This window comes from Choloepus didactylus, chromosome 15, assembly GCF_015220235.1.
Source record: "Choloepus didactylus isolate mChoDid1 chromosome 15, mChoDid1.pri, whole genome shotgun sequence".
NCBI lineage: Eukaryota > Metazoa > Chordata > Mammalia > Pilosa > Megalonychidae > Choloepus > Choloepus didactylus.
In genome coordinates this window covers 55,329,234-55,356,179 of record NC_051321.1, presented here as the reverse complement: position 1 = coordinate 55,356,179, position 26,946 = coordinate 55,329,234, and the positions used below count along the sequence as shown (strand labels likewise).

At 38.6% G+C, this 26,946-nt stretch overlaps 1 protein-coding gene and 1 pseudogene across 3 annotated transcripts in view; one reads left to right on the top strand and one right to left on the bottom strand.

The window, feature by feature from the left end:
• Positions 1 to 26,946, bottom strand: part of BICC1 (BicC family RNA binding protein 1) — a 354,290-nt gene that overhangs the window by 273,579 nt on the left and 53,765 nt on the right. The window lies entirely within an intron of this gene.
• On the top strand, positions 4,702 to 4,824 carry LOC119511049 (annotated as a pseudogene).

Genomic DNA, 26,946 nt, shown 5'->3' with positions numbered 1-26,946 from the left:
TGAAGGGATAGTGATTTCAGAAACAGCTCCTTGATCAGGCAATGATCTCATACAGTATCCAACTTTCACTAGACAGGAACAAGAGAATGGGGTGAGAGGGGAGAGAAAGGACAAGTAAATAAAATTTGGAGGAATTTTTTTTTAATTCTTTGAAGGACTTACAGTTAGGAAGAAAATCAATGTCACTGCAGACTATTCTCTGAATATATTATCTCAAAATCTGTCTCCAACCCTCCCCATCACTACCCCTTCCCCCAAAAAAGGAAAAAAAAAGAACAAACAACAAAAGAAAGGGCAAACAATATTATTCTGATTTTAACCAAAACTAAGATGCAATATAAATGAAATACTGCATATATTTCTGATCACCGTAACTAAAGAAAGGAAATTATGTCCATAAAAGGGCAATTAATATAATCAATGAGATGGATATTTTTCCTCTAATAAATTTTTTGGTGGAAATTTTCATTCCAGGAAATAGAAGCTGAAGAGATTATAAAATCACATTTACAAAATGACAAAAGATGTAGAGAGAATACAAAGTTTGGTCATACTCTTGAAAAATAGAGACAATTAACACCATTTCTTGAAAAGCATTATTAAGCACTACTTTATATATATAATATGAAGCCAGTGGTGCAGGCTAGAAACAGAAATACAAGAATTTAGAGTAATTCATTCCTTCAACAATCAACAGGGCAGCACTGCATGTTAAGAAAAGCTGAGTGTCTGCAAGGTAAAAGAGCACACACCTAAACTCCTTAGGAGACACCAGCCCTCCTAAAATGTCTGTGGGTGCAAAATATTCAAAAACCTGGTACAACGAAATTTCTCACAGCATCTTCCGACTCTCCCGGCCAGTTAAACTACATGATCAGTAAAATGAATCTGCTTTCCAATCCTGACCAAGGGAAAAGGTCCCCCAGTCACACTCACAGAGAATACCACACTGTCCTGAATCCTTCCTGGCAGTTCTTATCTGTTCATGGCTCGATGGCACCTTCAGCAATGGTCAAGAGCACACACGGCTGCAGCACCTTCAGAGTGCGTGATGCTGAACACAGGTGGAGCAGAAAATTGTTGCACCAGGTGTGACTAATGAGGGGTATTTCCCAAAAGTGTGGAGTGTCTATTTAGGTCTTTGAGAGAAGGGAGAAGTGAACTAGTAGAAAAGAGAATGATCAGAAGACTAGAGATCACCCACGGTCAAAGATCAGTTCCTTCAAAACACAACTCTTTTAAGTCTTTTGTTAAGGTAAAATACACTTTTCCCATTGATTCCTAAACATGGCCAGATGGTTATATTCTATACATCTGCATAATCTCATGTGATCTGTGGATCATTTACCAGGAGTTGTCTTATTTTATAGACAATTTAAAGAGCCTATAAAACTACAAGAAGGGATACGGAACAATGGGAAAGAATCTTAAATGCTAAGATAAGGGGACTCACTTTCACCAGAGAGACTTGGAACACCTTCCGTTAGGCTCTGGGTTTGCAATGAAAGAAATCTTTTTTAAAATTCTTAAAATTCTCAAGCTTCTTGCTCTCAAACAAGAGAGAGACTCACTTCCCAAAGCATCCGTCTTCACAAGAAATTCAAGTACTGTAACTATCAAGGCCTTCTTCAACACACATTAAATTTCTTGACAGTAAATGGAACTGAAAGCACCACAATTCTTTAATTAAGGAGACATTTTAAGGGATGCACTAAAACGGGGAGAGATTTGTGTTTAATAGACTTCCATATAATGAGTCATTTCATAGATAGAGAGCTCTAGGATGGGAGCCAAGGACCAACAGACACAACTCCTTGGCACAAGCAGCTAGCTTACATCCAATCTGTTTGGAGATGTCACGATTCCTGCTTCAAGCCAAGGCCAGACTGAGCATCCCTAGGGGAAGGGATCAGCACTTAATCCTTAGTCAGCAATTACACTGGTTTTGGAAACTCTATGTATAAAGATGGATTTATCCTTAGTAAAAACAGCCCCAAACTCCTCTAAGCCAATTAAAATCAAGTTTTCTGCACCACACTTAATCCACTAGCAATAAATTTAGCAGAGACAGAACAACATCCTATCCATAACCCCACAGGACTGATATTTATTGTTAATCCCATATGAATAAGTGAAATTTTATGCTGTAAATAATTTCAAAAGGGTGAGGGTGAGAACAAAAGTCATCTATAATGTAGTAACTAAGAATTCCTCTTCACGCCACCATGCACCAGCTGTACAACATGGAGCAAAATTACTTAACCTCCCCACACTTGAGTTTCGTCTTATGTAAAATGTGGAACATACCCATAAATTTTAGAGTGGATTCCCCCAGAAGCAGACCCTGTGACAAGTATTTCAGTGAAAGCAGTTTCTGTAGAAGGTGATCCCAGGAAGCACCTGCAGGGAAGTGGGAAAGCAAACTGAGAAAGGGAGGAAAGAGGAAAGTTAATTTCAAGTGAGTTTGTGAGGAGGCTCCCTCTGGGGACCACAAGGCCAATTCCACTGAGACCTTTCAGTGACTATGGAGAGGTGGCTCAGAACTGTCCCCCCAAGGGGCTCGCAAGCTGGTATTCACCCACCAATTCCTGCCTGACCCTAGGTGAGGACAACTTCCCTATGAAATAACTCTTTTGGCCACAGCACCCTTGGGCAAGAGTCACAGGTTCCAGGGTGACCAACTGGTCTTGGGTTTGCACTGAAAGCCCCATCTCCCAGGAAACCTCTCAGTCCTGGTCAAACCAGGACAGCTGGTCACCCTAACCAGTGCTTGTAGTAGTCTTCCCCATGCAGGACAGTGAGTGGCCAGGGAGTGTGGGCAGGGCACAGCCAGCATCTGCTCCACCACCACAGTAAGGATCCATGCGGAGTGCTCAGCACACAATCAGTGTTGGATGTTAGCTATTTTTTATATTCAAAGCAACATGGCAGTCTCGCGATCTACTCTTTACTGCATGGGAGCCCTGCGGAGCCTGTGCCATGGTGCACCTCACATGCACCCCACCCTCTGGTGCTGGGTCTGCTGGAGAACACAGCTGTACTCGGCCTGCCAAGGCCCTGCCAATGCAAATGGCTCAGGAACCGCACAAAGGAGAATGCCTTTCTCACCTGCTCTATTGCTAAGCTGGAAATTCAAGTTAGACATACAAGAGAACTGACAATGTCAGAAAAGCTGAAGCTCTCTTAACCTCCTCATCACCTACACTCTCCCCTCCTCTGAGAAACTGACTGATGTACCAAGGGCCTAAACACTCTAGGCCAACAAGACACATGCTTGTATACCACCATGCAACCCCATGCATTGCGGATGTGGTTTAAGGACAATGAGGATTTCTAATCAGCTCCCCTTACGAATAAAAGGCCTTGACCTTTAATAAAAAACAGGCAAATGAATGCACGTTTACAATTCAAAGGTATAATAAAATATTTAGATAACCTGTATTCCTTTTGTTTATGATTCCCCAATTTGACCAACTTTACTATGTTTTAGTCACACTGGAAAGGCACTTCTACCTCACAAAAACCATTCTCACACCACTTCTCTAGGTCTAAGTGGGTGTGTCTGTTCAAAGGTATCCTCCCAAATATCTATGTGAGATTATCTCTGAGGATGGCAGACAAGAGACAGAGCTCTAGGGTTCCATTCTGACCACTTTCTGATCATGAAATGGAATGCACTATTTCCAACAATACACAGAAAATACACACACCCCTATCAATTACTGCTAACCTTTAAACACACCCCAGGATTATGCAAAAGCCAGGAGCTTAATGAGGATCTGACTCATGGTCAGAATGAAATGGAGCCTCTAAGCCACCCAAAATCTATTTTATCTTAGTCTGCCACTTTATCCCATAAAACAACATTTCAATATGTCCTAACTTCGCATTGTAACTATATCAATAATGTTTATTTACAACAATATACAGCTGGCAGGTTAAAGTTCAAAGCACTCAAGCCATTAACGAATATTAAACAACCTTATCATCTCCTTCCACAAACTTTATGATACGAGCTTTAAGCAAAACCATACACTGATATGAATAAATTACTCAAGAATACTGTCCTTTCCATAAGAATTTAAATTCATTTTTAAGGCTCTATTATACTCCATACTCTATTATGAAAAAACCTACATTGGAAAATATCTACATATATATGCACTGACTTCAAATTCTGAAATGAAAAGTATTTTTTCTTTTCCCTGAAGTTTCTAGACACTAGGACCATAGAAATTTATAACACAGGTACAACATGCATTTGCTATACTTTTTGAGAATATTCAATTCTGCTATTGAAGACAGGAAAATTAAAGGGATGGAGGAAACTCATAAGATGTGTTAGGCATAGGTAAATAACAAATCATGTCAGATAAAGCAAGTAAAGAATATGTGTGAGTCAGAGGACAGGGGTCCAAGAGGTTCACAACGAGATCAAATGGCCTACCTGTGAGTCATATGACATACGATAATTAAAGTAGAAAAATGGGAAGGAAAAGAGGAAGGAGGTAGTTCTCAATTTATAAAATATAAGCACTGATGCTTTGTACTCAAATTTTTATTACTGTACTCAGAAAATAAATCACTTCCTTAAGTATTACCTTGTTGTGCATCGAAATATGTCCAAATCTTTGGATATTCTAATGACAAGACCTGTCACTAAGACCAGCCCAAGAGTGATCAGAACCAAGTGAATCAGAGCTGCCAAAAATTGAATTTTAAAAATGACACAGACTACCCAAACATTGCCTGCCAATGCAAAACCTTGGTAGTGTTCGCAGCCCGTTGCTGGCACAGTTGCCCTCAGGGACCTTGGAGACAACCCTTTCCTGTTGATGATCATGTCTGACTTCCTGTCGTTCCCAATCTAGACCCCAGACAGGCGTGTGAGGTGCCTTTGGAAAGCCCAAGGGTGCAGCAGCCAGGGTCCAAATATCCATCCACACCAAGCTTCAAAACAAGGAGGACGTGATTAAGGTGCTACACGGGACCAAGTTCAACTTTCCTGGCCACCAGAAAATCTCTATATCCAAGAAGCGGGGCTTTACCAAGTTTAATAATGAGGAATTTGAAGAAATGGTGGCTGAGAAGCACCTCATCCCAGATGGTTGTGGCATCAAATATGTCCCCAGTTGTGGTTCCCTGGACAAGTGACCATCTCTGCACTCATGAAAGCTTTGCTAGCACTGCCCTCACCCGACTTGTTCCCAAAAACAAACTACTCCCCGCCCATCTTAAAAAAAAAAAAAAAAAACCAAAGGAAATAACAGCCATCTCCAAAGTTATCCAAATACATTACTCCAGTCTTATTAAATACCACAAATAAATTATTGAGCTCATTCACACAGCATTAAATCAACTGAATTCCACTTGCCTTGCTCTACCTCTACAACGTCACATTACCACTTGCCAAGTACAGCTGTAAATTAGAGCTCTAAGGTGAAGGAAATTACTGACTATATGGGTGGGATTGCACAATGATTAATGTTTTTCTTCTGAATTGTCATGAACAGAATAAGAAACACTGTCTTGTTGGCTTTTTTAAAATGGTTCCACACTGGTTTTTAAAAAGATATACTGTATATCTGCTCTGTCTGTCACTGTATTAACAAAACCCTAAAATAGAGTGACAAACTCAGTCCAATTTGCCCAGGACTTTCCCAGATTAAAGCATTGAAAGTCCTATGTCCAGGGAAATTCTTCAGTCCCAAAGAATATAGGTCACCTATATTTAGAGACCAATGAAGGGAAAAAAAAAAAAAAAAAGGCAGACATGATTCCTGCTTTTTCTATTTGTTTTTCCCTTGTTTTTATTTATTTTTCTTTATCAGGACCCTAACAAAACAGAGGCACATGAAAAGATGAAGACCCCACCTTGAAAAACTCCTTAGTCTGTATTTTTCATATATCTCTCAAAGACTCTATTAATCTATATCTGTGGATCAAGAAAAAGAAAGCATTTAAAAACAGTATTAAAATTGCAAATGTGTGACAGTAAAGAAGCTGACCATTAAGTGACCTGATAGCATAAACTAATAAATATTTCAAATATAAATATTACCATTATTGCTGAATAATTATTCTTTTTGTGGCTCTGTGAAGTAATCCTATTTAGAAAAGCACTATTATTAAAAATAGCTCAATTAACACTTTTAAAGGATGTTTCAATGTATAAAACTTCCAAGATTATCAGGCAAAATTATCTAAGGCTTTGTATCATCTTTATAAAAACAGGACTGTAAAAAGATTCTTATTACCACCTTTACTTAATGAGTAAGTACAACAGAAAAATTTTACTGATTTCAAGACAAGAAATAAATCTACCATTTATTTTTTTAAAGGAAAATAAAATTATTACATATTTCTAGCAATTTTTTTGCAAAGATACTTCAAAACTTGAATTCCAGCTCCCCCCTTCTCTGATTAAAAACTTTCCTAAAACAAAATGCAGTAGTTGTCACATAAATGTTTTCTTACTTCCACAATTAAAGACATCCTAAGCAGCCTTAAAAATCTATTAAACTGCCCTCCCCCCTACGTGGGATCAGACACCCAGGGAAGTGAATCTCCCTGGCATCGTGGAATATGACTCCCGGGGAGGAATGTAGACCCGGCATCGTGGGATGAAGAACATCTTCTTGACCAAAAGGGGGATGTGAAAGGAAATGAAATAAGCTTCAGTGGCAGAGAGATTCCAAAACGAGCCGAGAGATCACTCTGGTGGGCACTCTTACGCACACTTTAGACAACCTTTTTTAGGTTCTAAAGAATTGGGGTAGCTGGTGGTGGATACCTGAAACTATTAAACTACAACCCAGAACCCATGAATCTCGAAGACAGTTGTATAAAAATGTAGCTTATGAGGGGTGACAGTGGGATTGGGAATGCCATAAGGACCAAACTCCACTTTGTCTAGTTTATGGATGGATGTGTAGAAAAGTAGGGGAAGGAAACAAACAGACAAAGGTACCCAGTGTTCTTTTTTACTTCAATTGCTCTTTTTCACTCTAATTATTATTCTTGTTATTTTTGTGTGTGTGCTAATGAAGGTGTCAGGGATTGATTTAGGTGATGAATGTACAACTATGTAATGGTACTGTAAACAATCGAAAGTACAATTTGTTTTGTATGACTGCGTGGTATGTGAATATATCTCAATAAAATGATGATAAAAAAAAATTTACATGTGAAAAAAGAAACAATAAAAGTAGTGGAAAAAAAAAATCTATTAAACAAAATGGTATAAATTCCAACAAAATTCTTCTGATACTGTTTGACCTTGAAAACTACTAGTTCTGTTATACATTGAGGTTAATTTCTCTTATTTGCATTCCATTGATAACTAAGGTTTTCAAATTTAATGAAAATGTTGACTGATATTGGTAGGAAAGGCTTGTGGTATGGAAAGCCCAAGAATTCAAAGCATAAGATTGTGGGTAAAATATAATGCAGTCAATTCTCACATAGGTATGGAACCAAACTGGAATGAACGAGAGTGAGTTACAGTGTATCCATTCTATTATCCAAAATACTGGATAACCCAAAAAACTGTTCCTTTCATACTCTGTAATACATCCAACCCTCTTCCTCTGCCCTGTACATTTACCTTTCAAATAATTACACTCCATTTAAGCTAAATTAGCCTGAATTACCTCTGAATACACACCAACTCAATCAATTGGACAGAGCAATCCAGAAGCAAACTACATGGAAAGAGGGGAGGGACAGGCATGCTTCACAAATGACTCAGCAGTTGGAGAGGAAAAAGAAATTCCATTACTTCAAAAGTTAGGAAGGGTTAGAAATGAGCACTTCCCATTAGCCGCCCCCCCACCCCCACCTCCTGAAAGAAGGAAGTCTGGCAATGTTAAGATGACCTCCAACCGAGAGCCCTGAATTTCTGGGTCTGGGGATAGACTGCAAAATTGGAGCTATACAGCTAGGAAAAAACTTTTCCCCATCAGCCAGACTTTGGGATATGACCACTGTTACATGGATCATTACTGTTATGGTGCTTGCCATGAATGAATGCCTGGATGCATCTAACTACTCTCTTAGTGGGGATAACACTAGTTTTACTGTGGGTTTGAGGCCACCTCAGCATCACCAGGTACCAGAGGGCAAGCAGCATAACCGAGGGCAAGCTGAAGTGTCTGCTTTCCATCATAAAGGCGACTAGCCCCCTTGGGATAGAGCTTCACTTTCAAACCAGTTCTAAGAGTGTCCCCAGAGGCACAGCTGAGTCAAGGTGGCAGGGCAGCAACTGAGCTCCGCTAAGAAGGCATGAGGTCCACAAATGAGCACAGCCAGGGCTCAGCATGGCAGAGCACCAGGGGGCACAGTGTGGGAGTCTGGGGCTCATCAGTTCTCAAAAGAGTTCCAGTCTGAAACTTTATGAGCCAGAACTTTCATGAGGAAGAAACCCATAAGAAATCTGGGTATCATGAGGATTTATTTCAAAATAGCCACTTTCTGGGCATTTAATGTCTTAAAAAGCAGTGCCAAGGTATGCCTCCCCTCCTCTGTGTATGAGAGGAGAGGGCGCTGAGTGCTGGCTTTCAATGAGGAGAGGGGAAAAGGTGGTGTAGGGAAAATGTTGCACACCTGCAAGTCACAGGAGGTTGGATTCCTGGACACACAGGTGGAGGGGAGCATGAGTCAGACACGAATTCTTGTGATTCTCTGACTTGGAGTGTGGGGGACGGGAGAGGACAGCAACCAGGGGTCCCTTGCCCTCTCCAGCATTTACATCAGGAGCTTCTTGCACCAACCCTTCCCAGTCTCCATTCACCACACACTTAGGGAGACGTGATATCCAGGAGAGTCATCCCCAAACACTACAATATTTTCGGCCATCAGGAAGCAATCATTTCCACTGGGCTTACTAAGACAGGAATGTAGGCTATTATTTTAGGAAGATTTTCAACAGCCAGAAGCAAAAGGGGAGAAAAAAAACTCTGCATGACTATTAAGAAGAAAAACAGATTAACCAGAACGTACTTTCCCCCAAGTTTCCTATCATTAGGGTGGTGTATGGGAATACAATGTGGGCCCGAGACCAGGGGACATGACTGTATTGGGGAACAGAAAGGCAGATTACAGAATTTATTGGTAGAGAAGTAAAAAACAAAAAGTTCAAAAATACTCTCTAAATGAAGAGAAAAAATGATGCTCAAAAGTAAAGATTTAAAGTTGTAACATTACTGAAAATGATTTACAGGAAAAAAGGAAAATCAGAAAATTGGGATCACAAACCAATAGCTCTTTTTAATAAGAGAACATTTTAATTGTCCTTATCCCCATCCACCTTCTTCAAGCCCTTCATAAAGTAAACAAAATTTTTTTGCCTTATGACTAAACACAAAAGCGTTTATCATTTCAGTAGAAAAGTTAAACACAGCTACAGTGAAATCTCCTTTTAGCCCTCTATTAAGGAATAACTTAAAAGTTAAATAGGAAACATTCCACATATACGTAATTAGAGAATGCAAAATGTGATTTTTTTTTAAAAGCACAAACACAGCTTACTCTAACTGAAACGGTTGCCCATTCAGAAATATTTTTTGCACCTGGAATAAAATGATACTTTAATCACTTGGAGTGATTCCTTCTTTGCTTCCACCACTGTTATTACAAAGAGATAAGGTTTTAAGAGCATATCTTGGTGTAAAGGACCATGGTTTCAAAACTAGGTATATATATTTTAAAACTCAAAGCAGCTTCAGAAAGATTGCAAAGAACTAGTAGAGATCCAGAAAGCACTGCAATGTAGCCAAAAACCTTTGGATAAATAACATCTGGCATTAGTGGTCTGCTATACTTGAGTTTCTCAACTTCCTCTCTGGAGAAACTTAAGTCCCTTTTGGCCTCGCTCTGATTTCCTTAAAAATGTTTCTGGAAACAGATACTTCACCATCTTCCATCTTGTACATCTGAAGGACTGTAGGAACTGTCGAGAAACTATACTGCTGCAAGTAGGCGCTGATACATCAGGCATGTTACAGCTCTCACAAGGGCCCACCTCAGTCTCAGCTACCCATCTTTTAAAACCACAGCAAATTTGCAAAGAGCAAGAGGTTTTGGCATCATACTAATATGGGTTCCAAGCCCAGCCTCATTGCTTACTAGCTGCAAGACCGTGGACAAATATTTAATTTCCATTAACCTCATTTTCCTCTTTGCCCTCCCTCTTGGGTTTGCTGTGAGGAGTGAGTGAGGTTATATGAAAAGGAGCCAGCCCCTGCCTGGTGCATGGCAGACACCCACTAACTGGGGAGAGCCCAGGGCAACCCCAGCACTGATCACGATAAACACAGATCCCGTCTGAGACTCGAGCACCTTGGAAACCAGCTGCTTTATCTCCTACAGCCTCCTCTGTCCCTGGCCCACCTGTTTGTCTTCCCTTTTTTCTCACTCTTTGTCTCAGCTGCTCCCCCTTCTGACCTGCTACAGCTCTGTCTCTCCCCTTATCCACAAGTCTTTAATAAAACAACTACGTTCTAAGAACCCCATGAAAAAAATAAGCAATCATTCATTCCTTCCCTTAACTCAAACCATCTGGAATAACTTTCATTCCCTCTCTCTAGTGTGCTATTTTCCCCACCTCAAACAAGTAAGCCAGAGGTGATATCTTGTTAAGAGAGAAAATAAGATTCGGCAAATGTTATCTGAACTGATGTTTGAGTGATTTTTGTAATAGCAGTGATTCTTTTTAATAGTGTACTTTGAATATACATACCTTCCTTACTTTTCTAATATAGTTGACAAATTTAACCTGTTTAAATATTATTTGAGGAAGCAGAGAAGAATAAATGAGAATCTCGAGTTTAAACTGAGGTTGAGATTGGGGGAGGGACAGGGTAAAATGACTGAAATTCCAGGTTTGAATGACATGAGAAGCACAGGGCAGTAACGGGCATCGCTGCTACTCAAATAAGGTCCACTGACCACCGCCGGGGCATGAACTGAGTGTCCCCGGTCAGTGAGGAGATAATACAGAAATTGAGAGTAAGCATTCAGACACTTTTATAGTAATATGAAAGAGAAAGATTTAAGTATATGGAAAGAAATAAAAATCTTGGAGCTTGTATTTTGTATGTCTGTTGCTTTTCTAGTAATTTCCATTTTTCCAGTAATTCATTTTATTGAATATTACAAAGTATATCACTAAAGATTGGAAATTATAAAACATGGGCCCTACACCATAGATTTGTTCCTGAAAGACTTCGGAGAGACTTGCTTTGACCCTCATGGTGGGCATAAAGATTGTGGAGACTGTAAATATGGTTAATCAGGGGTCAGGTGACAGTCTTCCAAATCCACCCACTCTTTGTAAAATATCTTCCACATAGGGTGAGAAAATGAAATGACTATCTTGAAGTAGCCTATTTAAACCACATGCCAAAAAAAAAAAAAAAAAGACACAGGAAATCCTATCACCTACCAAACATTAAAACATTACAGTGAAAACCAGATGTGAGAAGCTTTGAAAAATCACCCAAAGCTACAACCCTCTACAAACAAGTAATCTCTTACTGTGAAGATGAATCAACAAAGAATGCTTCGCTCTCCCTGAATTCTAACTTGGAACAGGAGGTAGCCATGATTTATGGTAAACAAAGACATACAATGAAAAAGAATCATCACATAAGCACAGCCACCAGAAGACCCTTATTTAAAAACTGGCTGCACTAGCGGCTAAGGAACTTCCAAAAACTCAAAGGTGAACCCTTTGGAAACTCAGTTTTCTTCAACTGTAAAATGGAGACATTACTTACTTCTCAGGGCCAGCATGCAAAACAAATAGAATGGATGGTAGGGTACTTGTTAAAACCAAGGAGCAGTGGTTCTCAGAGTGTTGTGCAAGGTCCCTTAGGGGGTCCTTGAAACCCCTGCAGGGAGTCGGAAGGGCCAAAATTCTTTTCCTAGTAACAAGTCATTATTTGCCTTTTTCATTCTCATTTTTTCGTGAGTGTACACTAGAATTTTTCAGAAGCTACATGAAGTGTGATATTACAACAGACTGAAAGCAGAAGGAGATAAGAAAATCCATCTCTCTTACACTCAACCAGATATTAAAGAGATTTACAGAAATGTAAAACAACATTACTTCATTGAATTTTTTGTTTTGGAAAATATAGTAATTTTTCATTAAAAAATAATTTATTTTTATTAACACGCAATGTATTCATTATTTTGTTTAAATGAAAACCTATATTAAAATTTCCTCAGTTTTAATTTCTAATACAGTAAATGATGACAGCTATAACCTTCACAAGTGAAATTATCTTTGAGGTCCTCAGTAATTTTTAAAATGTAAAAGGGTCGTAAGACCAAAATGTTTGAGAACTGTTGCTGAAGGTAAAAGGACTCTGTATGCTATAACACTCTATTCAAATATATAATTAAGCTTGTATATGCTAACATATAATACATTAATATGCATTTATTTTTCATGCAAAGAACAAGTTTATTGGACTACATTATGCATTTTATCCCAATTCCAAGGTACCTCTGGCCAAGAAAAGAGCAAACTGAAATGGCCTGTTATCTGGAAACCATATGTCTCAGGTTTTTCAGGACAGTCTTAACATCAAATGTGTTTCTAATTTTTCCCATCAAACACAAAAATGTTCATGTTTCAACATTTTTGTATTCAATGTATCCCCCAATCTGATTCTCACATACCAGGAGAATCACTAAATACCTCCTATTGTGTTGTCTATAATTAACTTTAAAATACTTCAGCACAGTTCACGTACCAAATACGTTGCTGGGTTTTGACCCACACCCCAGGAGCAATAGGTTACTACTCCCCAGTCAAGAACACACCCCACAAGTGCTTCGACAGCACCCGAAAGCCTCCACTCAGAAGCACACACGCCCAAGGTGGCGTGCATAAGTCTGGCTTATCTTTCATAACCTCATGAGGTTTTGTTTATTAGCAAAATGAACATGAGCAATTATGTTGACCCCCTAAGGAGAGATGCTACTTGACTAACCAGGAAAGACGAATCAAGTAAGCTCAGTGGTCCAACCCCTTTGGAATGGCACCCTAGCTTGGGATTTTGACTCTGACCCAATGACCAGAAGTAAACCATGCTGACTGAACAACTTCCCTTCCACCTCCAGTGAACGTTTCTGGCCAAGGACTGCAGGAGTACTCAGAGGACAGAGAGCTGGGACCTCACTGAGCTCACAATATAGTGACACATCGGGGCCCTGCTCATTAATAAGGTTTACATGTGAGGCAGAATTCCACGTGAGATTCACTATTGCAGTAATACACTGCCTGGTAACAAGACTGTTAAGAAGGAAACCTATGGTCCTCACATACCTTATCTATTAGGCGACGGATATCTACCAAAAAGAACTGAGTAATAAACAATCAAGTTGGTTTAGGACAGTCAGCAAAACCTCTTTCAGACCATCTGGGCATCAGAAATATCTATTTCTTCTTGTCCAGCACTATCATCTCACTGCTAAGAACTACCTAGAAGGGGCTCAAAAGCTGCAGGGATACTGCCTTGCAAAATCTCTATCTTCAGTAATGACAAAGACTAAATTCGATTTTCCATTTAATGAAATTCAGAATCAAGTTACCTTTCCTTGAAGAATCTAGTACCTCTTCTCGCAGGAAAAGCAGTCAACGGAGTATTCACTAAAAACCTCAGCATGCTCAACAAGCCCTCTGAAACTGAAAACTGGGCCCAATACCACAGAATATGGAAATACAGCTCAGGGTACCCCTGCACAACCACTAAGACAGCCCTGCTTCCAACGGGGAAAGAGTGTGGGGCGGGGGAGATGGAGCAGTTAATACAGAATCCAAAGTCAAATATAAATTATCTACTTTGGCTTCCCTCAATACTGATAAAAAATTATCTATAGTAAGCATCAAATCTTCTCTCATCCTCAAGATGATAAAAATAAACCAAATACCTATATGATCTACCACACTGTAAAATACCATGCTATCAAAGAATACTGAATGACAACAGAAAACATTCAACATTTTGCAGAAGGTGGGGAATGGAACCACCTGCTATGTCTAGCATGATATTTTTTCCTTCAGGCTGTCTGTTTTTCTCACCCCTCCCATCTCCCAGAGATAATCCCTGTTGACATTTTGTCCTTCCAGCTTTTATCTCTACATATTTAAATACAGATCTACATACTATCTATTTATATATGTCACAGATACATAGATTTAAGGGAGATGTTTTCATTTGTGATTTCCCATTTTATGCATTTATTATTTTAAGAATTATAATACTATTTTTAGCCTCCAGATAAGATCCTTAAAACTGGTCTCCATCAAGAGCATCTGTAAAAATAATGTGCTGCTTAACCACATCAGTTAAATTAAACAAATATTTAATTAAACATCTTCTATGGACCAGGTACTTTGATAGGCGCAGTGGAAAAACAATGATTCTTTCCAATAGTTATGCAAGTCTCTGAAATCTCAATACTCCATTCAGAGCTGCTCTGCCCTGACTGAGAGACTTTGGTAAGAGTGGCTTTCTAAAAACCTGCAATGAAACAGAAATAAGAAAACTGAAAGTCTTATTCAATTCAAGCTGTTCCACCTATAGCTACCAGCAAACCTAGATTGCACTGGATTCGTAGCAATGACAGATGAAGGTAAAGGAAATGAGAAATCGGTGGAGCAGATACCTTTGCTGGGTACTGAAAATGACCAGAGTCAAACAAGCATTTGCATGCAAGAACAACAAAAGAAGATCAGCAAGATTTTCGCAAACCCAAAATGGAAATGGTATCATGAAATATTTCACAAACACAGGTGATTAAGACCCTATTTTATGTTTCACATAAAGCAAGAGCATCTGGAAGAGTCCAACCAAATTGCACTTGCTACCCATTTGTTTCTGTTTAGGCTGTGTCAATGCTAAATTGGCAGTTGGCTTAGTGATTCCAGGTTAAATGGGTTCAGGTCTGGGAAACACACACACAGTTCTGGTTTAAGTTAAATTTCCTATATGTACATAACTTCCCTAACCTTTAAGTTTCCAAACTGTATTTTCACAAATTAGGCACATATTCTAAGTTCCACTGGCTCAAATATATTATGGCTAGAAAGTTAAGGGAAAGACAAACATACAAAGCCAAAGTAAGAAGCTGTTCTAAAACTGAAAAGAAGCCTACAAAGATGGAATCAATTGAAATAAGTAACTCTGCATCTGTTCAGAATAGCTCCGCTTCACCCTCTTTCAACACGAGAATTACAGGTCCAGTCATCTTGGCTGCTCCTGCCATTGCCGCCAGCCTATCATGCTCAAAGAGTTCAACATGAGAGTTGGCCAACTTGGAGAACCTTTAAATCTACCAGGGCCAAATCTAAGAAGGCAGCAAGCTAAGAAAAGCACATGTGGGCATCACGTATTTCAATATTACAAGGGAAGACAGAAGATAACCTTAGCCAAAGACAATTGCTTTAACCTTGACATCAGAACTGAACAGTGCATTTATTGTTTTTAAGTCAATATTCCTATGAAGGTGCTTTGAGCAACCCAGAACTAAAAAATACACAGACATTCATCTTATTATTGCTCTCTAGCTAAGCAGTTATGTTTGCTTATTTACTGCCCACTGAAACTGATTAAGAAATCATCTTAAGTTATAGTTCCCAAAGCTAAGATTTGAAGAATGCACAAGAAAATAAATTTCCCCAAAAAAAGCTTCCTAACATTCCATTTCAATTGCAGTATAGGGTCCTCAAGATGTTAAATATTATGACACATACACATGTTCCTTGTGGTGAGGGGAAATACAACAAAAAGAAAAATGTAATGTGCTGTTTAATTAAAGAGGTTTGAGGCTGGAGAACTTTCAGGAAACTCTGTGTAGACAAACTCCGAGTCTCAACGTCTCCAAATAAATGTTGTTGGCTACATAAACTTTATGCCACATATAACTTACTTAAGTTTATGTGCTATTTTCCCCCTTTCGAAGTAACTTTAAAATACACACACAGCAATTGCACTGCACTTTTATCAAACCTATCCAGATTCATTTCCCCACCAGTGAGTGCTATTTGGAGATGGAAAAAATTAAAAGAGCCAAACTGAGAGTTCTAAAGCATAACTTTAAAGGCAGAATGTCTTGATTTGCCTTTTTATAAAAATCTCTCCGTAGGAACACAGAAAGTAAGGTAGTGGAAACTCCACTGCTCTCCACTGCTTCCAACCCACTTCAGGGCAAGCCAACAGCCAGCAGCTTTGGAGCATTATTCCCTTTCCTTAGAAAAAGACCTTGATATTTTCATGTAGTTCTTACAAAGGATGCTCAGATGTGATTCTTACCTTCTATCTTCTATAATTCACTGAGTTGAGAGAAGATGAAGGGGAGGGGGGTGGAAAAAGGCTGGAGAAATCCAAGACAAACATAACACAAAGACCAATTCTTACCTTAAAAACCCTGGCTGTATTTTGGGGATAGAGAAACCTTCTGCCCCCTTGGAGTGGATGTAGTGTGCTGATATGAGCACTCTGTGCACAAGTTTCTCTTCTATTCTGTTTTTGCTGCCCAGAAATCCTTCTTTCCTTTCTTTTCATCCTTGCCAGAAGGATTTCTTAGTTTAAACTTTGGGGTGAAGAGATAACCTGCTGGGAACATTCAAATAAGTGCTACATGACACTTAGCTTCCGAAAGCCTTTGAATGCATTTGACCTGTGCTTAGGGTATGGAGTTCTCAAGAAAAACTCCCCTCTGAAGAGGGCAAACCAAATGTTGCTTACTCAGGGGCATTCCCAAGCCAGACCCTTCCCATCAAAAAAGTCCTGGAGTTCTGTTCTGAACCTGCCCGTCAAATCTGGCCTCCTGAAATTACCACGGAGGGTCACCAGGGATCCTGAGGAGAATGAGGAAAAGCAGGGAATAACCTACGTAGGGCCCTCAAATCCAGTGGTGTGCCAGGGCTTCCTGTGCCTTCATATCTAGTCCATATAAAAACTCTCTTGGAGAAGACACTATTATCACCACTGATTGCACGGATGAGGAAACCAAGATAGAGACATAAGGTAAATTACCTAAGAATTAAAATATCACTGGATGCAAAATTGACACCCAGGAGAAAAGTTTTTTTTTTATCCCCAGATTTCATCCCACCCAACATTCTGAGCAAATGACAGCTCCTGCTATTCTCCAAACAGACCTTGCTCATTCAAACTTCCAAGACTTGGCACTTGCAAGTCCCTTCTTAGAGGGACTTAGTGTCCATAGGAGCCTATTTCAGAATCAGTTTATACTATCTCCTCTAGACAGCCCTTACCGCCTCTCCTGGCACAGCTGGCCAGGCAGTCCCTCAGTAGTAGGAATTTAAAAGCCATATTTTACATAATTTATTTAAATATAAGCAATCTACTAAAATCTCCAACTTTAAACTGCCAGTGGCTGTCTTAGGTTTTGGTCGGCTGTGCAGCAGCCCTGGTCATGGCATTAACAGGAACATAATTCATGAGCTATGAATGAACCTACAAAAAAAAAAAAAATATATATATATATATATATGAATAATCAACAAAATACTAAAATACCAAATCAAATCAGCTAATTATGGGACAGGGGAAAAGTATATATATATGAATATGAAATGATAAGTCACTGTCTTTTCTTTCTCCTCTTAGCTCTCTGAAAGGGAGCAGAAAGTTCAAATCATTTTTGAAGGTTTATGGTAAAGATACGCACTAAAACCTCAGCTCTGTGGAACTTCTGGGGAATAAACCATCATAGAAGACTAAAGCTCTATAACCTTAATAAAAAAATTAAGTTAACCATTTGGTATAGAAAGTGTTCCACAAACATGTTAAACACTTTCTCATCTTTAATAAGGCACAGGAGACATGGTCTAATCCAAAGCATCACATCACATGACTTACCACTGCATGGTACAGAATGGCTGCTGCACCCCTACTAGCTAGCCCCAGACTACTATCATTTTTTAAGTTTTTTTAGTTTTGTTAATTTACACATTTTATAATTCTCCCATCAAGTTTTCAATTGTGCTTGAAGCTGATGAACACAAGGTAAGCAAACTTAGAATACACACAGGTCCCAAATGAGGGCATTTCTCACACACACACGGATAGGAAAGGCCTACCTGCCAAAGAAACCAGCAGAGTGGGCAAAGCAAATGACTGCCAGGAAAGTGGCCTGACAGATGCCACCATCACCAGCCAACCCCTTCTAACAGCAGCCAGTATCTCAGAGGCACAGCTTTTTGCATAGATAATTCAACTGACTTATGAAATAGGAGAATGTGTTCAGCATAGTTCTTCCAACTAAAGCAATTGATAGTGATTATGCACCAGCTGGCAACAAGAAATTAATTTCCATTCTTGGTGCCACAAGCCGCATGTTGGTAAGACTTAAGAAAATTCAGTATTAAAATGAATTTCTCCATTGAAAAAAAGAATCTTTCACTCTTTTGTGCTGCAAGGGCATCCTAAAACACATAAGCAATATTGAATTAAATGGGGAAATTACATCCCTAAACATAACTGAGTTTTGATGAATTAGCAGATATCTGTTACTAAAACCTCTAAATTTAGGGAGGCACTGTTTTAATTTGAATAGATCAAAAATTCCAAGACCATAAATTAAAAAGGTCAGACATTTAAAATCATTGTTTTAATCTGAATAGATTAAAATTCCAAGATCATAAATCAAAAAGATCAGACATTTAAAATCAGTATTTATTCATTCATTCGTTCCTTCCCCCATTCATTCATTATTTGTGCCTTTCGTTAACATGCACTGTATTCTGTACTGGAGATGGAAATGCAAGGGATCCAGTTCTGCCCTCAGAAAAGCCTCACTGTTTGTGAGCAGGAGTGTATTAGTTTCCCATTGTTACTATAACAAATTATCACAAAAAAACACAACACAAATTTATTATCTTACTATTCTGGAGAAGAAAAGTCTAAAATGGGTTTTAGGAGCTAAAATCAAGGGGCTGGCAGGGCTGCTTTTTTCTGGAGGTCCCAGGGAAGAATCTGTTTCCTTACATTTTCCAGTTTCTAGAGGCTGCCTACATTCCTTGGTCCGTGGCCTCTTCCTCAATCTTCAAAGTGCATCACTCCAACCTCTGCTTCTACTGTCTCTTCTCCTTCTCTCTAACTTTGACCCTCCTGTCTCTGATGATTAAATTGGGCCCACACAGATAATCCAGGGTAATCTCCCCACTTCAAAATCATTAACTTAATTGCATCTGCAAAGTACCTTCTGCCATATAAAATAACATTTTCACAGACTCTGCAATTAGAATGTGAACATTTTCAGGGGTCATTATTCTGCCTACCAAAAGGAGACTAACATAAATGAAACCACCAATCTCAGCAAAACCTCTGTGCTTTTTTCCTTAAGTTTTCTCTCTGAATCTTAGTGACTCTTGACATAATTGCTAACCAACTTAGTTACCTGCTTAACCTGGTCACAGCAAAGTGAGCCACAAAGTAGGAGGAAAATGGAGAAGGCTAGGGTCCTAACTCCAGAACCGGACACATAAAAATAAATAGCAGACCCCCTACAGTACCAAAGTAAACATTCATAACAATGATCTTAAACTATCAAGAAAGTGAATGTATCCAAGAAGACAGAGAAGTGTATTATGAATTTCAGAATCACCCACAATTAAAATTGTAAATGTTCTACAGTATTTCAATATGAACTCAATTCTGAAAGTACATAAACATATATATAAATAGGCACAGAAAAAAATTAAAAGACTGCAAAGCTAAACCCAAGGGTTAACAGTGGTTATTGTTAAATAGTATGGCTGAATAGCTAAGATAGAGGTAATTAAAAATCTGTTCTACAATGTTACCAAACAGCCTTCTGATTATTAATTAACCCACTCAGCTTCTGGTAAATGGTTGCCTTGGAACTGGTATTTAGATCACTTACTCATCTGTAAATGAAAAAAACTGCATATTAATATGGTTATGATCAGATTTATGGACACATATAAAAACAATATTTCATAGTTATATGTGTGTAAGTCACAAAGACAAGGCTACAAATGGTCCAAAGAAAGGAATAATAGGTAAGCTTAGCATTAGTATATCCACTCCCTAAAAGATAATAATAATAAAATCAATACCTTAACTTTTTACTCATTTAAACGTATTCATATAAGCACACTTTTCCATTCACAGATGAACAGACATTTACTTATGAATTTCTTATCCCCTTGCTTTACAGAAAGAAGGGGATGGAGAAGTAGTTCAAGAGGAGGAGGAGAAGGAGGGAAAGGATCAAGTGGAAGAAGAGGTGGAAATCTGCCCTAGTTACTTAACTGGACTAGCCTTGCACTACATATAGCCCCTCTTTTTAAAAAATGCCTTCTTCTCCCTACTTTCACAAATTAGTCAAAGAAACCAGCACAGACTCGTCAGGAACTTTCAGGCTGTTAATCATTTTTACAGTCAGAAGCAAAGAGAGATTTACTTAACATGATCAAGTATTCCCAGGTAAAGTATTTTGTCTTTTCATTATAATTTAGTACTGCCCTCCTAGAGCAAGCAACGGTGTGTGTGTCTGTGTCTGTGTGTCTGTGTGTGTGTGTGTGTGTGTGTGTGTGTGTGTGTGTGTGTGTATGTCAGTAGTATCTAGCTGCTGTGGAAGACGAGTAATGGTCAGCTTTCTGACTCAGAGGCTCTCTCTTTCCTAACCTCCCAAGGGACAAGCTTCACAGAGGCAGAGCATTTTTGGCCAACTTGACTGACTAGCTCCCCTGGGGACAGGATGAAAAGAGGCTCTGCTCAGCATTTGTTCAAAGTTCCAAACCTCCTGTAGTCCTCGACTTCTAGTCTTTAAAGATAAGGTCCCAGATCTGTCTTGTTCTCACAAACTGTGTGTTCCAGTTTGCTAAACCTGCCAAAATGCAATATATCAGAAATGGACTGGCTTTTGCAACAGGGGTTTATTAGCTCACAAATTTACAGTTCTAAGGCCATGAAAATATCCCAATTAAGGCATCAATAGCATGATAACTTATCTGAAAAAATGCCAATGGCATCTGGGGTTCCTCTGTCACATGGGAAGGCACATGGCTGGAGTCTGCTGGGCCTCTCCCAGGGTTAGCTTCTGGTTTCTGTTGCCTTCTCCAAAATGTCTCTGGGCTTCTGTCTTAGCTTCTCTCTCTATGCGTCCTTGCTTGTTTTCTCCCAAGGCATTTCTCTCTAAGCATCTGGGGGTTCTCTCTTAGCTTCTCCAGGGCAAACGCCGGATTTCATCTCTTAGCTTCTCTCCTGGTTCTGGTTTCAACAGCTGTCTCCAAAATGTCTCTGGGCATTTTCTTTCTAAGTATTTCTGAGCTCTCTTCAAAATGTCTCTGCCTTTTATCCTCTCATAAAGGATGCCAGTTAACTAATTAAGACCCACTTTGAATTGGGTGGGGGGTCACATCTCCATGGAAATCATCTAATCAAAAGGTCCCACCCACAATTTGGTGGGTCACATCTCCATGGAAACAACCTTATCAAAAGATCCCACCCACAAGAGGTAGGTCTGCCCCCACAAGAGTGGATTAAAAGAACATACTCTTTTATGGGGTACATAACAGATTCAAACCAGCACACTGTGTCTTTAGGCACACAGGTAATAGCAGACACTAAATAAATTATCTAATCATTGATTAATATATGTTCCTTAAATGTGCCTACTTGCTTAAATGCCATATATGAAGTATAAAATTCTAAATGTAAATGCATCTTTCTATATATTTGCAAATTATTTTGCCTTCTGGTTCACTGACATAAAGAGTTAGAATAGTCACATTACATCCAGAGATGAACCAGTAACTTTGAAAAGTGTTAAAGATTTAGCTTACAATGAAAATTTCTGCGATAGCTAGGTGATTTTAAGCAAAAATTGTACATAAGTAAATTGGGCAAGAATCAAAACAGAAAAGGGTGTTAAAAGTGGCCAACACCCAGATTCCTGAATAATTCCTTCTTTCCTAATTCCCATTTACACTAACACTATTTAAAAATGGAAAGTGGATTAATTGTGTGATAAAATACACTGACTGGGTTGACACAATTATTCCTAAAAGTACATCATTTTATAGATTTTCTTAAATACCCAGAAGCATTTGCAGCCCCATTTAACTAAAATCACACAAAATGGTTTTTATAAGCTGTTCTTATAAAGCAGTGGATCTTCCTTACAGACTAGCTCAGGACTAGAATTGACAGGCCAGTGCTCCCCCAGGATGAGCACACGAATGACCTCCATGACACTATAAAGAGTCACTACAACAATCAATAGTTATATATATCCATCTCCAAGGGGAAAAGGCAGAAAACAGGATAATGTCTTGGGTGTCATGGAGTCTGAAAGGTCAGTCCCCTGCTAGGTAAATGACTTGAGAGGCAGCTTCCTGTGACATTACTGGGTATCAGGTTCCTCATTTGTAAAATAAGAGATTACTGTATATACCCCAGTGCTTTGGGGATGGTCAATAAGAAGTGTCTGCCACCACAAAGCCAAGGTTCAGCAATGTAAATACTACTTCTGGTCTCACTCAATGAGCCAAACACATTTTCTCATTTATGCACTTGATTGAGAGCCATGGCAAATAAACAAGTGAGAGCAAAGCACTTTGGGAAAGACTTCGCTTCAAAACTGTTCAATTTTTAAATAGTCCATAAACAGAAAGGAAAAAAGAAGATCGAAAATGACCTGAAGTTCCTACATTGTATCTAAATATATGACAGAACTATGCTGCTAAAACAAAAGTTTTTAATTTCAACCAGATTAAAACATGCTGCCAGCTTTCATTCTTCTCAAGCATTGATCATACAGTTATCAAAAAACATCACAGGGCTTTTCTTTTTCTACTTGAAAGCCAAAACAAAAAGATGTACACAACAAAATGTGACAAGGATTCTACTGAAGATTTACCAATTAAATACATGTTTTTGGTACGCAAAAGTGCCACCTACTACTTAAGACAAACATTAGAAAAACTGCTGCCAACTTTTTTTCAGGAAATTTCAATAATCTAGTCACATCACTAAAACTTTTATCACTTAAAAAAAGCAAGCCTAAGAAATTATTTTTTGCTGTTGCTGAAAGACACCAAAGGAAACTTTCTCTCTATTATTTCTAGATTTAAAATTTCATTTATTCCAAAAAACATATATACAAACTATATAATGACTGCATTTCAATGCTCAAATTTTTCAAATCACACAAAAAAGTAAAGAAGTATGCTGCCATTTTTCAGTTTTGTAAGTAATTTAAAATTTGAAGTTTAGTATATTTCGGCATTATGACTTAACTATGAATATCTGTACTGTATTCTACAGACCTTCAGATAAAGTCATCATAAATCATCCTAAATATAAACAAAGACATATTATTTTTCAAGTTCAAGTAAGAGAGCAAAGGTATAGATGTTTTTATTAACCAAGATGCGTTACGAAGTTAAGAATAACAACGAACAAAACAATCCTAAGAATGTTGCTTGGAGATGATTAAGATTTCAGACAGAAGACATTTTCTCCTGGCCAAGATGGAATAACAGGGACCAGATATACCCTTGCAGCTGAAATAATTAAAAAAAAAAAAAAAAAAAATATATATATATATATATATATATATATATATACACACACACACACTCAAAAACAATGATTTTAAAACATTGGACATAAAGCAAAAAAGGACAGTAATCTCTGACACAGAGAAAATAAGTTAAATGAGCCATACAATTGATCCAGCTTACTTCCTAGAGAGAGTTTCCAGGCTGCAACACAAAGGGGAGGACAGCTAGGTATCCCTGACTTTAGAGACAGAGCCAGAGACAAAGACCAAGATGGCTCGAGTTTACAGGGAAGAACCAGAGAGGAGAAAGCTGCACAGACAGAGAACCCTGGAAATGTGCAGAAGTTGCCCCTGGAGTCTTCAGCTGAGTAGTGATCAACCCATCCATATGCGGAGACTCCCCCAGGCCTGGAAAAGAACCACTTGAGAGGACTAAACGAAACAGTCCCTAGAGTTCACACAGGGCAGCTAGCCCGAGTAGAAGGCCTTGTAATTCACAGGACATTAGAAGGGTTGAAATTATGCTTACTTAATTCTCTACCAATATCCTGTGAATAATAATTCTTGATAAAGGTTCTTTTCTCCTTCATAATCTTATTCAAATTGCAAACTTTTATGCAAAGTGGACTTACTGCCCATCAAGAAGTTCATTTACTCTAATATACAATTTTTCCTTATGTGAAACACTTCAAAGCACAACCAAATTGACCTAATACATTATTTATTTTAGAACTAGTAATGTAATTTCAGAACAGAGAAACTGCAAATAAGTAAAATTTCTCTTTTTCCACTTGCATGCATATACTCATGCCCATAAAAATTAGACATAATCAAGGCTTCCCATTCTGCAGTATGAGAATGGTATTTTGAACACAACCTGGGAGGCACGACTTTTACAATCATCTCAAGTTTATAGTATGTCATAATATTAACCATCCCTCAACAAATCTCAGAATTTCCACATTCTTACAAATAAACTTCCTCATTCTATAATTTCTGTATTATCTAAATAAACATAACTAAGCAAATAAATGCAAAACATTTGGGGGAAAGAACATACAATTCAATATTATTTCTGCATACAAATGCTATCTGAGAATGACAGTTTTGATCCTTGGTTATCGAACATATGCAGAGAGACATACCATTTATAGAACTGATTCTCCAGTGATAACATGGTTGGTGAAATATTTCATTTAACTCTTCTCCAACAATGTTAGGGTTTACTTGAAAAACAAAATTAGGGCTTTGAAGTCACTATATTTGTTCACCACCTTCATCCTTTGCTATTTAATGATTAAAATGCTTTAACTGAAGCCAAAGCCATTTGGCCATCCTTTGAGTTCCAGAGATGCCAGGCCATCAATTAGTTTCACATGAGGGACCTCACTGACCCATATTTGCCAAGTACTCACTGAGACCTCCTTCTAAACGGTTTCTAATCATTATCATGAGAAGAGATAAGAATGGTGATCTGCTCACTGAGAATTCACTGACTTCACATGCAAGAATCTCATCACCTGGACTTTAGCTTCCCTTGATGATCAGAAGAGAAATTTTGCCTGTTACACTGACGGTTTTAAGGCTCCCATCAGCATTACTGATGATTCTACTTTTACCTAACTGGTGGTCAATTCTCTCCCTCACACTACAAATGCTGTTAGAGTAATGATTAATTTAATCAAAGAGGTTAAAATGCATGGGGCCACAAGTAGAAATGTTTAGTATGCTACTCATATCTTAGGGTCAAGCACCTGAAAAAAAGCCAACAGCCTCCATTCTCTTCAGCCATAAAACAGAATTCTGACATCCATGAAGCTGTCACAAAAATATGCACTAAGGAAATGCATTATACCAAGTTTCAAAAGTTTGTACTATATAAAGGTAATTCAAGCAAAAGCATGAAAAGAATCTCAAAAATGCACTTTTTTCCACAAATGATTATCCTAGATCTAAGCAATCTTAGCTAAAATAATGAGTTTACCCTCCTCAGTATAAGTGAGTTACTTATTACTAGCATTTTTATTTATTTATTTTTATTTGGCCAGGCTGTGTATTTTTTATTTTTAACTTATTTTGAAATATTGTCCAACTTACAGAACAGTTACAAAAATAACACAAACGCCATACAGCCAACTCCAATATAACTCAATCCCCCCAGATACCCAGATCTACCAATATTAATATTTTGCCACATTTTCCATATCATTCTATTTATCCATCTATCAATGCATCTATCCATCTATCTATCAATCCATTTTCTGGACACTTGACTGTAGGTTGTATGCATCATGCTTCTTCACACTTAATATTGCCATGCACATTTTCTAAGAACAAGAATATTAACTTACGTATCAAGTTCTAGAAACTTCACATAGATACAAAGCTTATAGACTGTATTCTGGTTTTTTCATATGTCTCAATACTGTCCTTTTGAGCTTCCTCCCCTCCCTTGCTAAATTCCATCCAGGATCACTGTTCTAGTCTGCTAATGCTGCCAGAACAGAAAACACCAGAAATGGATTGGGTTTTATAAAGGGGGTTTATCTGGTTACAAAGTTACAGTCTTAAGGCATAAAGTGTCCATCAACAAAGGGTACCTTCACTGGAGGATGGACAATGGTGTCCAGAAAATCTCTATTAGCTGGGAAGGCACCTGGCTGGTGTCTGCTCCAAAGTTCTGGTTTCAAAATGGCTTTCTCCCAGGACGTTACTCTCTAGGTTGCAGTTCCTCAAAAATGTCACTCTTAGTTGCTCCTGGGGTGTTTGTCCTCTCTTAGCTTCTCCAGAGCAGAGTCTGCTTTCAACGGCCGTCTATAAACTGCCTCTCATCTGCAGCTACTCTCTCAGCTTCCGTGCATTCTTCAAAGTGTCCCTCTTGGCTGTAGCAAGCCCGCTCCTTCTGTCTGAGCATTTATAGGGCCCCAGTAAACTAACCAAGGCCCATGCTGAATGGGCAAGGCCACACTTCCATGGAAATTATCCAATCAGTTATCACCCACAGTTGGGTGGGGCGCATTTCCATGGAAACAACCTAATCCAAACGTTCCAACTTAATCCCCACTAATATGCCTACCCCTACAAGATTGCATCAAAGTACATGGCTTTTTCTGGGGGACATAATATATACAAACTGGTACATTCCACTCCCAGGGCCCCAGAAAAAAATGATCTTTCCACAAACAAAATACATTCATCCCATCACAATATCACAGAAACTTAAATCATTTCAGTAACAACAGTTAAGTACAAGATACCATCAAAATCAATTACAGGCATGGTTGGTCCTAAGGCATAATTCCCCTCTGGCTCTGTACCTGTGAAATGTAGAACAAGTTATCTGCTTCTAATACACAAAGGAGGGACAGTCAT